The 16,403-nt window shown below is 46.8% G+C and overlaps 1 long non-coding RNA gene across 1 annotated transcript in view; it reads right to left on the reverse strand.

Annotated features, from left to right (window-relative positions):
• Positions 1-292: 292 nt before the first annotated feature.
• Positions 293-16,403, reverse strand: part of LOC147350044 (uncharacterized) — a 33,915-nt gene continuing 17,804 nt past the window's right edge. The window contains exon 4 of the long non-coding RNA XR_015149150.1: positions 293-718. This is a non-coding gene — a long non-coding RNA (uncharacterized LOC147350044). The remainder of the gene's footprint in view (positions 719-16,403) is intronic.

A 16,403-nucleotide genomic window follows, 5' to 3' on the forward strand; every position in this document is an offset into this window, starting at 1 on the left:
GCTCCCAGTCCAGGGGGTCGCAAGGAGTCAGCCATGACTGAGAGACCGAGCAGATGTTGCTGGGCGGTGAACCAGCCTGCCCAACCACAGACGCTCTGTGGTAAGTGTGGGCAGCTGAGGTCTGAGGGTCATAGGTGGTGGCCAAGGCCAGCCAGAGACCAGCCTGTGGCTGACCTGGGGCGTGTCGCGGCAGCCCCAGGGCTCAGCCTCCTGGAGGGCGGAACCTGGGGCAGGAGACAGCGGTGAGCAAGGCTGGTGCTGGGCGCAGCTTTCACCCAAGTCAGCCCTGAAGTTCACGCGGCCAGCGCTTCAGCATGGGCCCTGCAGCACTCCCTGGGGTAGGAGTCAGTAAGGCCGGGGCCACTACACCCGGAGCATGTGCCCTCCCCATGCCAGGAAGGGCTGCCCAGGGCAGGTCATCAGGGGGAGGCTGGAGGCGTAGTGCAGGGCCAAGAGGACCCCAAAGCCCACAGAGCTCACTCACGGTGGAGACACCCCCACACTCCAGGATGCAGGACACTTCTTCCTGTTCCATAATGGCAACTCCGCATCTTCAGGACACTTCTTCCTGTTCCATAATGGCAACTCCGCATCTTCAGGACACTTCTTCCTGTTCCATAATGGCAACTCCACGTCTTCAGGACACTTCCTGTTCCATAATCGCAACTCCACATCTTCGGATAACATGGTCAGGCTTGGCATGAGATGTTTATGGAAACTGGGAAGGATATGAAAGCCAGCGTAGGGTCAGGCTGCCTGGCCAGACCCCGCTTCACCTACCCCTATGCACCTGAGGGTTTAGGTGAGTATCTACCACCTGAGCATCCAGGTACTGGGTGTCTAGTGGTATCTCGGTACTACAGGCAGTATCTTGGTACCACCTGAGCATCCAGTCCTCTTAACCATAGGACTGAAATCAGGAACTACCGGGTGCCTGACCCCACCCCTGCCACTGGTTTCCTGGTCTCCGATGAGCCATCCCGACTTCCGTTTTCCCTGTGAGTGGCGGCCTCCTCCACCTCCTCGGGCAGTGAAAGTCACTGCTGTGTGCTGCCTGCTGTTTGCTCTACACGGTTGGGTGTCTCTCCTAGACTTTTGCTTTAGACAAGTAAGACCCCCTACACCACCACCACCAACCAATAAACCATGGATTTCTCTTTCACTGACTGCTGGCTCTTTCTTAGGTCTGCCGGCCCGGCAACTTCAAGGCTTGCAGGCCTGTGGGGTGCAGTCCAACAGGTATTTACAAATAAAAGTACAAATAATAAAAATGTCTCCTTTTTCATAAGTTAGGGTTCATTTGGCTTTTTCCATCGGCTACATTATTTGTGTATGTATTAATTTTTACCTTTTGATGTTTTGCTTAAAGTTCCTAAAACTTCCACCACCTGAAGCAAAAATAAACCTGTTATCTGCCATGTGCATTTCTGAGGACTGTCTTGGTGGCCTGTCGTGCCACATGTGTGTTGTACACTTAGAGATTTCCACTTGGAAGTGTAAACAGCTACTGGCTCATTTGTGCATTGTCAAATTTGTCATCTGCATCTTTGTTTTTCTGTAATTATTCATCTTGCCATGAAAAGCAGCTTTGATGCTTTGTACTTTGGTCTCTAGGACTTGGCTGGGGAGACTGGAGACAGAAAGGGCTGTTGCTGGGAGGCCGTGATATTTGCAAAAAATGCCCCCAGCCCCTGCCCTTTGATGAGGCAAACCCCTCATCACAGTTTGCCATGTTGGCTCTTTGTATTAACGGACTCAGAACTTTTTGCCCTTTTTCTCTCTTGCTTTCGTTTAGGAATTCTGAGGGTGTGTAGCCTGTGGTACTGAAGACAGGAGCTCCCTGCTGCTGGGAGCCGGGAGGCTCATTCTTGAGACCAGTCTCCCTGGCAACTGGGCATAGCCTTGACCTGTTTCCCCAAGGTCAGCAGCTCACTTGCAGGCAACGGTAAAAAATTTTTTTTATTGTTAACTTCCCAATTGTCAATCTTATGTGCTCTTTTATGATAAAAAAAAAAGGTTCTATTTGGAAAAGGAGCTTTGAAATCATTGCCTTCCTTTAGAAGAAATGACCAGGAAACCCTCTTTTCTGCAGCCCCGTGGCAATCACTGAATCTGCCCCGTGAGTCTTCTCTGGGGTTGTTGCAGCACTTCATGACGATGCCTGGCTGGAGGTTTCTGCCTCTGGAGGGCTCAGGGCAGTGGCAGACAAAGGCCTGGCTGCTTGCCTCTCACTGCTCTCTGCAAAGAATGTCCAACCATCCCGTCCCCCACCAAGAGCTTTCTCTCAGCTCATCCTCACCAGGGTGCTGGACCAGGAAACCCACAGACTTCTATTTTCTTCCCCCGCCCCCCACCCCGAAAGACACTGCACACCCAGCTGGGCAGGTGATGGACAGGTGAGTTCCCTCATTAGCATGGGGGCACCCTCTGCCTTCCACGACACCCCGTGATGGCCTTTCTGCCAATTCCTGTTTCTCCCTGGGAAGGGAGGGTCAGGTCCCTCCCGCCCCAGAACTCGACCCCTAACTGAAATTTGCATTTTAGTCTCATCCTTCGACTCCTTGCTTGATGCCAAACAGGAGGTGACGGGTAGCCAGTGGAAATAAATCAGGTGTGTGCCAGAAACACGCCGACTGGCAGAGACTCTGAATTCCTATAAAGGTAGCTGGGCCTCTCTCATTTCTCAAAATTCCCATGAAATGAAATTTTTTTTTAGAAGAATTAAAAGAAAGGTTACAGACAGGCCCTGTGTCTTTCCATAGCAGCACACCCCGTGGCGGGGTACACGTAATGCCTGCAGGTTCAGGCCGCACCCCAAAGAGCAGGGCAGGCGTGGGGGATTCAATCTCTCCACCCTGCAGGTAGGCGGACTCTCCAGTCCTGGGCGGCAGTGGGCAATGATCACCCTGTTGGCACTGAGCAGCTTCATTGAACTTCCCCAGGTGTCTGTGTCTTTCTAACAGACCCCCAGCAGTCTCAGGGGACTGTTCTACAGGAGCTGAGACCGAGGAGAGAGGACCTCTTAGAAGCTTCTTCCAGAACCAGGTGATGGTCTGGCTCTCGCATTCTCCAGGACCCCACCATGTCCAGCTGCCCCACCTCCCAGATCCGAGAAAGGGTGGCAGGGGCTTCTGCAACCTCAGGGGAGGGTCAATGCCCCTGACGTGACCGCATGAGGCCTGCTGTCTGCTGTGGGGGCCGTAGGGGCTGGGAGGTGGTCACTATAGGTGACACGGCACGGCAGGCCCTGCTGTCATGAGACGTCTAACCTGAGTGAACCCTTGTCCATCAGCAGGTCATCAGCCCAGCCCGACAGCAAGAGGGAATTCAGACAATTCAGACAGATGAGAGCTCTGGCTGAGGAAGGAAGCCCCCTGCAGGGAGAGATGGCCTGGCTCGGAGGACGGGCTGGACTTTGCCTGCCGAGGAGGCCGGTGGGGTGTTCCCCATGAAGAGGCGCCCCCTGTCAGGGGCTGCAGGCATGCAGCAGGGCTGGGTCCAGGCTGTGGCAGAACCCCAGTGATGTCAGTACTGCTATGGATGCTGCTGAATCGGCCGAGAAACTAGGAGAAACTGGTAGTCCCGCATTCCGGGCAGTCTCCATCTCATCCTCACCTGGCTAGCTCAGTTGGCCACCCTGACTTGGAGTTAAGGTCCATTCACACTGGACACAGGGCGAGAGGGCGTCAAAACCAACCCCACAGAAACCCTGGGGCTCGAGTGAATAAAGCCTCATCCTGATGTTCCGGACACGGCCACCAGGTGGGAGCAGAAGATCGTCTCTGTAACCCAGACGGCACGGCCAATGATAAAACTCCATCTTTCAAGTCCAGGCGTTTTTACGGGTAGGATCATGGATTCCCAGACGCTTTTTTTTTTTTTTTTTTTTTCAGTGTAATGTATTAGTCATAGTCTGTCATCAGATACTTTAGAACTATCTTTGTTGTTTAAGAAGTATGTTATGATACATGTGCGTGAGCTCAGTTGCTCAGTCGTGCCTGACTCTTTTGCGACCCCATGGACTGTAGCCCTCCAGACTCCTCTGTCCTTAGGATTCTCCAGGCAAGAATATTGGAGTGGGTTGCCATTTCCTCCTCCAGGGGATCTTCCCGAGCCAGGGATGGAACCCGTGTCTCCTGCATCTCCTGCGTTGTCAGTTGGAGTCTTTACCACTAGTGCCACCTGGGAAGTCCCGGGAAGTATGTTAGCAGCATGCTCTACTTATATCCTAAGTTCTCAAGCAGAAGTACTCAAGATTGCAAGGGCGTTCTTGGCTGCAGTTATCACAGGCTGCTTTAAGAGAGAAAAACAGAACAGTGACTATTGTAGAAATGCACTTTGCTCAGGAACAGTCCAGTTGCTGTACTATTTGACTATCCATTTGGCTATTACAGAAAAACTCTTAACTATAAGTAATGGCTTGTTGCCATAATAATATACGTGTGTTTCTACCTCTAGTGATGGGCTTTAATGTGCCAGACCTTACTATCCTGAAACCTTGGCAAGTGCACCGGTCTTTTTAAAACAAACACGGTTTACAACGATCATACACTATGACCAAGTGAAATTTATCACAAAGATGCAAGGATTCTTCAATAACAAGCAATTCGATTAAATTGGGCAAAATAACTGAATAGACATTTTCCAAAGAGGAAATGCAAATGGACAACAAGCAAGTGAAAAGAAGCTCCGTGTTGCTAATCATAAGGGAGATGCATCACCTCACACGTTTTAGAATGGTTACCATCCAACAGACAACACATAACAAATGCTGAGAAAGATGTGAAAAAGTGGGAAACCTCAAACACTGTTGTGGGATTGTAAATTGGTGCAACCACTATAGAAAACAGCATGGGGAGTCCCAAAAAACTAAAAATAAAGCAGTCATATGACCCAGTAATTCCACTCCTGGGTATATTACTGAAAAAAAAAAAAATCACCTAATTCAAGCACATTGAGGCAACACATTCACTCCAGCTTTCATAGCAAAGTTATTTACAATAACCAAGAAGCAACTGAAGTGTCCACCATCAGGTGAATGGACAAAGGTGTGGTAATTGTGCACCATGAACTACTACTCAGTCAAAAAATAATGAAATTTGCCATTTACAGCAACATAGATACACTTGGAAAGTATTATGCTAAGTGAAATAATTCAGACAGAGAAAGGCAAATATTGTTTTATATCACATATATATGGAATCTAAAAAATAAAATGAACTCGAAAAGAATAAACAAAAGAGAAATAGACTCCAAAAACTTGCAGAGGGAGGAATACTCCCAATTTCATTCTATGAGACTACCAGCAACCTGATACCAAAATCTGATAAAGATAGCACAAAAAAAGAAAACTGCAAGCCAATATCATGGATGAGCACAGACACAAAAACCCTCAGCAAAATTCCAGCAAACAGAATCCAACAACACATTTAAAAGATCATGTATCACAATCAAGTCAGTTTTATCCCAAAGATGCAAGGATTCTTCAACATACACAAATCGATTAATGGGATACACCATATTAACAAACTGAAGAAAAGCCATATGATCATCTCAGCAGTTGCAGAAAAAATTTTTTGACAAAATTCAACACTCATTTATGATTAAAAAAAAACAAAGCCCTTCAGAAAATGGACATAGAAGGAAACTACCTCAGCATAATAAAGGTCATATATAATAAACCCACAGCAAACACCATTCTCAATGGCGAAAATGGAAGCATGTCCTTTAAGATCAGGAAGAAGACAACTCTACCCATTATTATTATTCCATATAATTTTAGAAGTCCTAGATATGACAGTCAGAAAAGAAAAAGAAATAAAACAAATACAACTTGGAAAAGAAGTAAACTCTTCGCTCTTTGCAGATGACGTGACACCACACGTAAAAAATCCTAGAGATGCCATTGTTCAGTCACTTAGTTAAACGTCTGGCTCTTTGTGACCTGGTGGTCTGCAGCACACCAGTCTTCCCTGTTCTTCACCATCTCCTGGAGTCTGCTCAGACTCATGTCCCTTAAGTCAGTGATGCCATCCAACCATCTCATCCTCTATCATCTCCTTCTCTTCCTGCCTTCAATCTTTCCCAGCATCAGGGTCTTTTCCAATGAGTCAGCTCTTTGCATCAGGTGGTCAAAGGATTGGAGCTTCAGCTAAAGATGCCACCAGAAGACTAACAGAGCTCACCAATGAATCTGGTCAAGTTGCAGGATAGAAGATTAATACTCAGAAATCTCAGCATTTCTATACACTAACAATGAAAGGTCAGAAAGAGAAATTAATGAAATAATATCATTTGCCATTGCAACAAAAAGAACAAAATGCCTAGAAATAAATTTACCTAAGGAGACAAAAGTCCTATACTCATAAAACTACAAGAGACTGGTGAAAAATAAAAAGATGCTGGTGAAACGAATCAAAGATGACACAAACAGATTGAAAGATATATTCTGTTCTTGAATCGGAAGAATCAATACTGTGAAAATGACTGTACTACCTAAAGCAATCTACAGATTTCATGTGACTCCTATCGAATTGCCAAGGACAATTTTCATGTAATTGGAACAAAACATTTTACAATTTTTATGAAAACACAAAAGACCATGAAGAACCACAGTAATCTTGGTGGGGGGTGGGGTGAAGAAACAGAGGTTAAAGAATCATTCTCCCTGACTTCAGACTATACTACAAAGCTGCAGTAATAAAGAAATGTGGTAATGGAACAAAAACAGGAATATAGATCAGTGGAACAAGATAGAAAGGCCAGAGATAAAGCAATGCACATATAGTCACCTAATCTATGACAAAGAAGGCAAGGATATACAATGGAGAAAAGACAGTCTCTTCAATAAGTGGTGCTGGGAAGACTAGACAGCTCCATGCAAAAGAATGAAGCTAGAACACTCCCTAACACCATACACAAAAATAAACTCAAAATGGAGTAAAGACCTAAATGTAAGGCAGGATGCTACAAAATTCTCAGAGGAAAACATGGGAAAAACCCTCTTTTGTGTCAAAAAACAAGAGCTTTTTTTCATTACTCTACCCCCTAGAGTAATGAAAATAAAAACAAAAATAAACAAATGGGACCTTATTAAACTTAAACTCTTTTGCACAGCAAAGGAAACCATAAACATGACAAAAAGATAATCCTCAGAGTGGGAGAAAGTATTTTCACAGAAAAGAGGTTAGTCTTCAAACTATACAAACAGCTCATTCAGCTCAATATCCCTCCCCCCCCAAAAAAAAAATCAAAAAAGAGGCAGAAAACCTTAAATAGAATTTCACCCAAAGAAGACATAGAGATGGCCAAGAAACATATAAAAGATGCTCAACATCACTAATTAGCAGAGAAATGCAATCAAAACTACAATAAGGTATCACCTCACACTAGTCAGAATGGCCATCATTAAAAAATTTACAAATAATAAATCCTAGAGAGGGTGTGACGAAACGGGAACCCTCTTACATTGTCGTTGGAAATGTGAATTGATACAGCCACTATGGACAGCAGTATGGAGGTTCCTTAAAAAAGCAAAACTAGAACTACTGTGTGGCTCAGGAAGCCCATTCTTGGGCATATACCTGGAGAAAATCATAATTCAAAAAGATACATGCACCCCAGTGTTCATTGCAGCACTATATACCATAGCCAGGACATGGAAGCAAGCTCAGTGTCCATCAACAGAAAGATAAAAAAGATGTAATACATATACATAGATGTATACACATACGTGTGTACAGCTGACTCACTTTGCTGTACAGCAGAAACCAGCACAGCATTGTAAAGCAACTATACTCTAAAAAAATTAATTTGAAGGAGAGAAATAAAGAAACCAGTGACTATAACAAAAAAGAAATAGACTCACAGATACAGAGAACAAACTAGCAGTTACCAGTGGGGAGATGGAAAGGAAGAGGGACAAGGCGGCGGTAGGGGATTAAGAAATACACAACAGTATACATAAAATAAACGACCAGGACACACTGCAAAGCAAAGGGAGTATAGCCAATATTTTATAACAACTATAAATAAATATTCATTGGAAGAATTGATGCTGAAGCTGAAGCTCCAATCCTTTGGTCATCTGATGCAAAAAGCTGACTCATTGGAAAAGACCCTGATGCTGGGAAAAATTGAAGGTAGGGGGAGAAGGGGACGACAGAGGATGAGATGGTTGGATGGCATCACCGACTCAATGGACAGGAGTTTGAGCAAAGTCCAAGTGATAATGGAAGACAGAGGAGCCTGGCGTGCTGCAGTCCATGGGGTCACAAAGAGTTGGACAGGACTTAGTAACTGAACAACGACAACATAAACGGAGGAAAAACTTGAAAACCTGTGACTAACTGTATTGTGCACCTATAACGTACAATATTTTACAGAAACTATAAATCAATAAAAAGCTAAAGAAATATAAATTACTTATCTCTAAGGAATGCAAGGGAGAAGGCGATGGCACCCCACTCCAGTACTCTTGCCTGGTAAATCCCATGGATGGAGGAGCCTGGTAGGCTGCAGTCCATGGGGTCGCGAAGAGTCGGACACCACTGTCAGACACGACTGAGCTACTTCGCTTTCACTTTTCACTTTCATGCATTGGAGAAGGAAATGGCAACCCACTCCAGTGTTCTTGCCTGGAGAATCCCAGGGACAGGGGAGCCTGGTGGGCTGCCGTCTATGGGGTCACACAGAGTCGGACACGACTGAAGTGACTTAGCAGCAGCAGCAGCAGCAAGGAATGCAAAAAAGCAAAATGGCTGTCTGGGGAGGCCTTACAAATAGCTGTGAAAAGAAGAGAAGCGAAAAGCAAAGGAGAAAAGGAAAGATATAAGCATCTGAATGCAGCGTTCCAAAGAATAGCAAGAAGAGATTAGAAAGCCTTCTTCAGCAATCAATGCAAAGAAATAGAGGAAAGCAATAGAATGGGAAAGACTAGAGATCTCTTCAAGAAAATTAGAGATACTAAGGGAACATTTCATGCAAAGATGGGCTCAATAAAGGACAGAAATGGTATGGACCTAACAGAAGCAGAAGATATTAAGAAGAGGTGGCAAGAATACACAGAAGAACTGTACAAAAAAGATCTTCACGACCCAGATAATCACGATGGTCTGATCACTGACCTAGAGCCAGACATCCTGGAATGTGAAGTCAAGTGGGCCTTAGAAAGCATCACTACGAACAAAGCTAGTGGAGGTGATGGAATTCCAGTTGAGCTATTTCAAATCCTGAAAGATGATGCTGTGAAAGTGCTGCACTCAATATGCCAGCAAATTTGGAAAACTCAGCAGTGGCCGCAGGACTGGAAAAGGTCTGTTTTCATTCCAATCCCAAAGAAAGGCAATGCCAAAGAATGCTCAAACTACCGCACAATTGCACTCATCTCACACGCTAGTAAAGTAATGCTCAAAATTCTCCAAGCCAGGCTTCAGCAATATGTGAACCGTGAACTTCCTGATGTTCAAGCTGGTTTTAGAAAAGGCAGAGGAACCAGAGATCAAATTGCCAACATCCACTGGATCATGGAAAAAGCAAGAGAGTTCCAGAAAAACATCTACTTCTGCTTTATTGACTATGCCAAAGCCTTTGACTGTGTGGATCACAATAAACTGTGGAAAATTCTGAAAGAGATGGGAATACCAGACCACCTGACCTGCATCTTGAGAAATCTATATGCAGGTCAGGAAGCAACAGTTAGAAATGGACATGGAACAACAGACTGGTTCCAAATAGGAAAAGGAGTTCGTCAAGGCTGTATACTGTCACCCTGCTTATTTAACTTCTATGCAGAGTACATCATGAGAAATGCTGGTCCGGAAGAAGCACAAGCTGGAATCAAGATTGCCAGGAGAAATATCAATAACCTCAGATATGCAGATGACACCACCCTTATGGCAGAAAGTGAAGAGGAACTCAAACGCCTCTTGATGAAAGTGAAAGGGGAGAGTGAAAAAGTTGGCTTAAAGCTCAACATTCAGAAAACGAAGATCATGGCATTTGGTCCCATCACTTCATGGCAAATAGATGGCGAAACAGTGGAAACAGTGTCAGACTTTATTATTTGGGGCTCTAAAATCACTGCAGATGGTGACTGCAGCCATGAAATTTAAAGACGCTTACTCCTTGGAAGGAAAGTTATGACCAACCCAGATAGCATATTGAAAAGCAGAGACATTACTTTGCCAACAAAGGTCCGGCTAGTCAAGGCTATGGTTTTTCCTGTGGTCATGTATGGATGTGAGAGTTGGACTGTGAAGAAGGCTGAGCACCGAAGAATTGATGCTTTTGAAGTGTGGTGTTGGAGAAGACTCTTGAGAGTCCCTTGGACTGCAAGGAGATCCAACCAGTCCATTCAGAAGGAGATCAGCCCTGGGATTTCTTTGGAAGGAATGATGCTAAAGCTGAAACTCCAGTACTTTGGCCACCTCATGCGAAGAGTTGACTCATTGGAAAAGACTCTGATGCTGGGAGGGATTGGCGGCAGGAGGAGAAGGGGACAACAGAGGATGAGATGGCTGGATGGCATCACTGACTCGATGGATGTGAGTCTGGGTGAACTCCAGGAGTTGGTGATGGACAGGGGGGCCTGGCGTGCTGTGATTCATGGGGTCGCAAAGAGTCGGACACGACTGAGCGACTGAACTGAATTGAACTGAAGGAAAACAAAACATGGTTTACGGGCACAACACTGCTGAATTTTGAGAGACCATTAATGTCCTTGAGGTGTTTTGTGGGTGTACACTGATGGTGACAATTTGATTTTAACAATCACCATTTTAACAATTTTAACAACTCTCATTCTAGCAATGACATTTCAGTTTGGTTCAGTGGCTCAGTCATGTCCGACTCTTTGCGACCCCATGGACCACAGCACGCCAGGTCTTCCTGTCCATCACCAACTTCTGGAGTTTACCCAAACTCATGTCCCTTGACATATAAGTCTACTTAATTTATCAAGTCTTGTTTATGTCCTGATTTTATACACTAGTATCTATCAATAAGATGACTTCCCATGTTGGGCAGTGGTAAGGAATCTGCCTGCCAATGCAAGAGATGTAAGAGACATGGGTTTTATCCCTGGGTGGGGAAGAGCTCCTGGAGAAGGAAATAGCCACACACGCCAGTATTCTTGCCCAGGAAATCTCATGGACAGAGGAGCCTGATGGGCTACAGTCCATGGGGCCACAAAAGGGTTGGACCCAACTGAGCAACTGAACACACCCATCTATTGATAAAACTTGTGATTCTTGGGGAAAAAAGCAGGATGCCACATCTGTGTCTGTGAGATGTCTACAAAGTCAAATCTCCTGATATTTTTCAAAGTAAAGTCTTCAGCGAGATTGTTTTTTATTGTATGATATTTGAAGGGTGAAGATTTCTGGTAGTTCAGCAGAAATGTCATCCTACGATTTTGGAAAAGATAAAAGTACATGACATATTTTCATCTGGAATGTGGGGAAGAAGGCAGGCCCTTAAAAATCTTGGGCTGCTTCACAGCTGGATGAGGCCCGAGGTTATTTAATCAGGCTGCTCCACTCTCTGGGGTGGAGAAGTCTCGTCAGCAGGAGATGACCACCAGGGCTGGACAGCAGCCCTTCAGCTGGGGCCACCTTGACCTTGGCACCATCCTGGGCACTTACACAGGGCCTGTCTCCTGTCCTGAGACCTACAGGGAGGCACGTGCCACCAGCTCCAGGCTACAGGAGAGAAGCCGAGCTCAGGGCAACACCAGGAATGGGTGTCTGTCCTGGGCTTCTTCTCTGCCCCTGCTGTGTGCTCACCCAGCCCTCTGAGAATACCCCCATCACTCAGCACATACTCAGCAAGGCCAGTTTCAGGAAATCAGCCCTTATGCCCAAAGAGACAGCTCTGGGTGGGCTTGTCCCCTACCCCCTCAGTATCAGAGAGCAATGCAAACCAGATGAAAGCTGGGAATTAGGTCCACGAGCTCTGAAGGACAGGGGTGCCTATAATTTCACTCATCATTTCCAGTGGTCCCTGACACGTAGTAGGCACTTAGGACACTTTGTAGGATGAGCAATTATCCCAACAGGCTGGTTCTCAAGAACAGGGTCTCAGGGAGAGCTTAGTCTTTGTTTTCTTCCCTATGCACTTCCAATTGAATTTGTTGCTGTTGTTCAGTAGCTAAGATGTGTCCAGCTCTTTGTGATCCCATGGATGGCAGCACACCAGGCTTCTCTGTCCTTCACTATCTCCCGGAGTTTACTCAAACTCATGTCCATTGAGTCAGTGATGCCATCCAACCATTTCATCCTCTATCATCCCCTGCTCCCCTGCCTTCAATCCTTCCAAGCGCCAGGGTCTTTTCCAATGAGTTGGCTCTTCCCATCAGGTGGCCAAAGTATTGGAGCTTCAGCATCAGTCCTTCCAATGAATAGTCATGGTTGGTTTCCTTTAGGATTGACTGGATTGATCACCTTGCTGTCCCAGGAACTCTCAAGGTCTTCTCCAGCACTACAATTCAAAGTTTCAGTGGTATAATACTGTAGTAAGTGTTGCCATAGCAAATTGCCGTTATCTGTGTGGCTTAAACAAGAGAAATGTGTTCCTTCACAGTTCTGGAGGCCAGACGTCCAAAACCAAGGTGTTGGCAGGGCCACCCTCTCCCCAAAGTCTCTAGGGGACGGTCCCTCCTGGCCTCTTTCAGCTGTAGTGCCATTGGCAGTCCCCGGCACTCCTTGGCTTGTGGCCACATCACTCGTCTCCCATTTTCATGAGCCGCTGTCTTCTTTCCTATGTCTCTCTATGACCAAACCTGCCTCTTGTAAGACTGCTGTCATTGGATTAATCCCACTCAGATCCAATATGACCTCATCTCCATCCTGCCCTAATTACATCTGCAAAGAGCCTATTTCCAAGTAAGTTGCATTCTGAGGTTCCAGGGGGTGTGAATTTCGGGGCAGGGAGGGGCACATGGTTCAATGCCCTGCACACATCGTGATTACAGCTTTTGTGCTGGCCTGGCATCAGGTCTATGCTGCCTACTTTTTTTTTTTTTTCACTTTTTATTCTCAGCACCACCCCAAGAGACACGTGCTATTATGAACACTCCCATTTTATAGACAGGGTCTTCCCTGGTGGCTCAGGTGGTAAAGAATCTGCCTGCAATGCAGGAGACCTGGGTTTGATCCCTGGGTCAGGAAGATCTTCTGGAAAAGGGAATGGCAGTATTCCCTCCATTATTATTACTGAATATTCCAGTATTCTTGCCTGGAGAGACCAATGGACAGAGGAGCCTAGAGGGCTACAGTCTATGGGGTCACAAAGAGTCGGACACAACTGAGCAATTCACACTTTGACTTCACTTTCATTTTACAGGTGGAAAATCTGAGATGGGTTACGTCACTTGTCCAAGGTCTCAGAGCTAACAGGGTCAACCCAGGGTAGAATCCAGGTGGGCATAAGACATGGACCTTTCAGAGCAGCAGGTGAAGACCCCCAGGTGATGCCCTGTCTTGGATACTTCTCCATCACTCGGGTCTGCTGAGAAATACCTAAGACACCTTTAATGAATGATAGAACTAACTGAAATTTTAGTGATGTGACTACTTTGGAAAGGCTGGAATGTCCAGAAAATGAATATGGGAAAAGAACAAAACCAGCTGCTGACATCCAGATGTCCATCCCCCCTCTAAAATTTTTGGCCTGCCACACACCAGAGGGAGTTCTCACTAATCTTAGATGCCTTGGCGTGCCAAAGATGAGATCTTCACAACCTTCCAGGCTACAGCCATGTGGGGCACCAGGGAGCACAAACAAGCGATGCAGGAATGGAGGTCCTCACAGACCTCCTAGCTGGTGACCACAGTCCCTTAGGTGGTACATGCGGCCCTGAAGACTACCACTGGTCCACAGGCTCTGCAGCCTCAGACCCAAAATTAAGATCCAACCTAGGGGCTGCTTCCCAGGTGGCACTAGTGGTAAAGAACCTGCCTGTGGCCTGCCAATGCAGGAGACAGAAAAGAGGTGAATTCGATCCCCTAGTCGGGAAGATCCCCTGGAGGAGGGCATGGCAACCTGCTCCAGTATCCTTGCCTGGATAATCCCATGGGCAGAGGAGCCTCGTGGGCTGTAGGTAGTCCATGGGGTCACATAGAGTTGGACATGACTGAAGCGACTTAGCATGCAAGCATGTAGAAGGGCTGCCTTAACATCTGGTGAAACTGGGGTGTCCTCAACACAAACCCTCTCCACACTCCGCTCCCTGGACAAAGTGCCTCCGTCAGCACCCCCGCCCCCACCTAAGGGACCAGGCACCATGCCTGCATCTCCCCAAGGAGCAGGCGCCTGCTCCTGCCAGCCCATGACATCATCAGATAAGCCAGTCACGTCTTCCCTCAGGAAACAGAGGTGGCCTTACCCTCTTGGTACTACAAAGCTTGCCCCCACCACCGCCCCCAGTTATTCCCTCTGTTCTGAGCACCACCTCCAGGTGGCCCCAGGTGGCCTGTGACACAGGGTGTCTTCCACCCCTGAGATGTGAGAGCATGTGACTCACAAGCCAACACTGGTCTTGTCTGTCCAAGTGTTAGGTGAAGGACGTTTGGCCATCCCCATAACCTGGGGCAGGAAGCCTTCCTTCCCTGAGGGGCTCAAGAGCAGGTGATTAGAACACCTCTTCCCAAGTCCTGTAACGGGGGGCTCACCCTATCCCTGCCCCTGGGGAGACAGTCATAGGAATGAACATCTCCAACATGAGGTGAAAAATGAGACACGTGCCAAGTTTATGAAGCTGAAGGAAAGCAGAGAATGGTTTTCCCTGGAGCAGAGTTTAGGGACGATGCCAATGGAAATGGACACGGAAGCTCAAAAGAGGCGGACCCTGGGCAGACGCAGGGCTGGAAAGATATTTGGATCATGGGACAATGTCGTCATGGGCATGACAAGGAGGAGGCAGCTAAGGATACCCCATCTCATGCCTCAATGCTTGAATCCAGATTCAAGCATGATTGCTTGGTGGACATAGTGTGGACACCCTCCGAACACAAGCTGCTGAGGCCACTGTAGTGGATGGAGATGTTTAAAGAGACTCCCAGGGTCTGGTAGAGGAGAACCATCTGCCTCTTGCCAGCTTTCGGATGCCCTGGCCTTACCTGTAATCAAGAAATTCTACCAGGTATGAATTTACCAGGCTCCCCAGGTGGCTCAGTCGGTAAAAAAAGAAAGAAAAGAAAGTGAAGTTGCTCAGTCATGTCCAGCTCTTTGCAACCCCATGGACTATGATCTACCTAATTCCTCTGTCCACGGGATTTTCCAGGCAAGAGTACTGGAGTGGGTTGCCATTTTCTCCTCCAGAGGATCTTCCCAACTCAGGGATTGAACCTGGGTCTCCCGCATTGTAGGCAAATGTTTTCCTGTCTGAGCCACCAGGGAAGTCCAGCGGGTAAAGTCTGCCTCTAATGCAGGAGACACAGTGGACATAGATTTGATCCCTGGACAGGAAGATCCCCTGGAGGAGGAAATGGCAACCCACTCCAGTATTCCTGCTGGAGAATCCCATGGACAGAGGAGCCTGGTGGGCTACAGTCCACGGGGTCCTAAAGAGTCAGACATGACTCAGTGACTAAGCAGGGGTTTACCTGAAATACTGCCTCCAAGCACTTTATGTGGATGGTATGATTTATTCACTGGCTTCCCAGTAACTACTTGGGGACTTCGGTTGCATGGATTCATTTTTGAGAGAAGTAACTTTAAAAATCCCATGTGAGATGGACACTACCCTGAAGAGGGTGAGGCGATTGCAATCTGGCAATTATTTGTTTAAAACAAATGGAAATGCAAGCCAGGGAGAATACTGTCAGGAGGCACAGAGCACAGAGAGCTCAATAAATCTCAAGCATACAAGCTAAAGGGCATCCTGTTAATATCACAATAGAGCCAGAGTTCAAGGGGATCGTATAACTGTCACCCCCAAAAGGCAGCACTTGATTCATGAGTGAGTCAGGATATGAATCCTTGATTCATATTCAACGCATGACATTTGCCCATGTTTCAGTGCCAATAATTTTAATTTAATAAGCCCATGTGTCAGGGGCCACTCGGACATGTTACAGCTGCGGCGGCCTCCTCCCTCAGGCCATGGAGAGTCCAGCTCCCCGGCTGGCTCCTCCCTCAGCATCCATGGGACGTTCTGTGCTGTACTTGCTGCCTATGCGGACCCTTCTCATGGGGCACTGGGTACCTCCTCAGGTCATGCCGGCTGCATGGCCCAAATGTCACCCTCAAGACTCTATGAACATGGTTTTTGGTGTGCTTGGGGGCATTCCCATGGCGTGGAGAGAAACGCTGAGCACAGAAAGCAAGTATACAGGTCACTTGCATCTAAGGCTAAAAACCAAAATGACTCATACACAGCATTGAAATTAGGCATGACAAGGACA

The sequence above is a fragment of the Bos grunniens genome, chromosome 20 (assembly GCF_055505025.1).
Source record: "Bos grunniens cultivar Pamir isolate PY7600 chromosome 20, Bosgru_T2T1.0, whole genome shotgun sequence".
Classification (NCBI taxonomy): domain Eukaryota; kingdom Metazoa; phylum Chordata; class Mammalia; order Artiodactyla; family Bovidae; genus Bos; species Bos grunniens.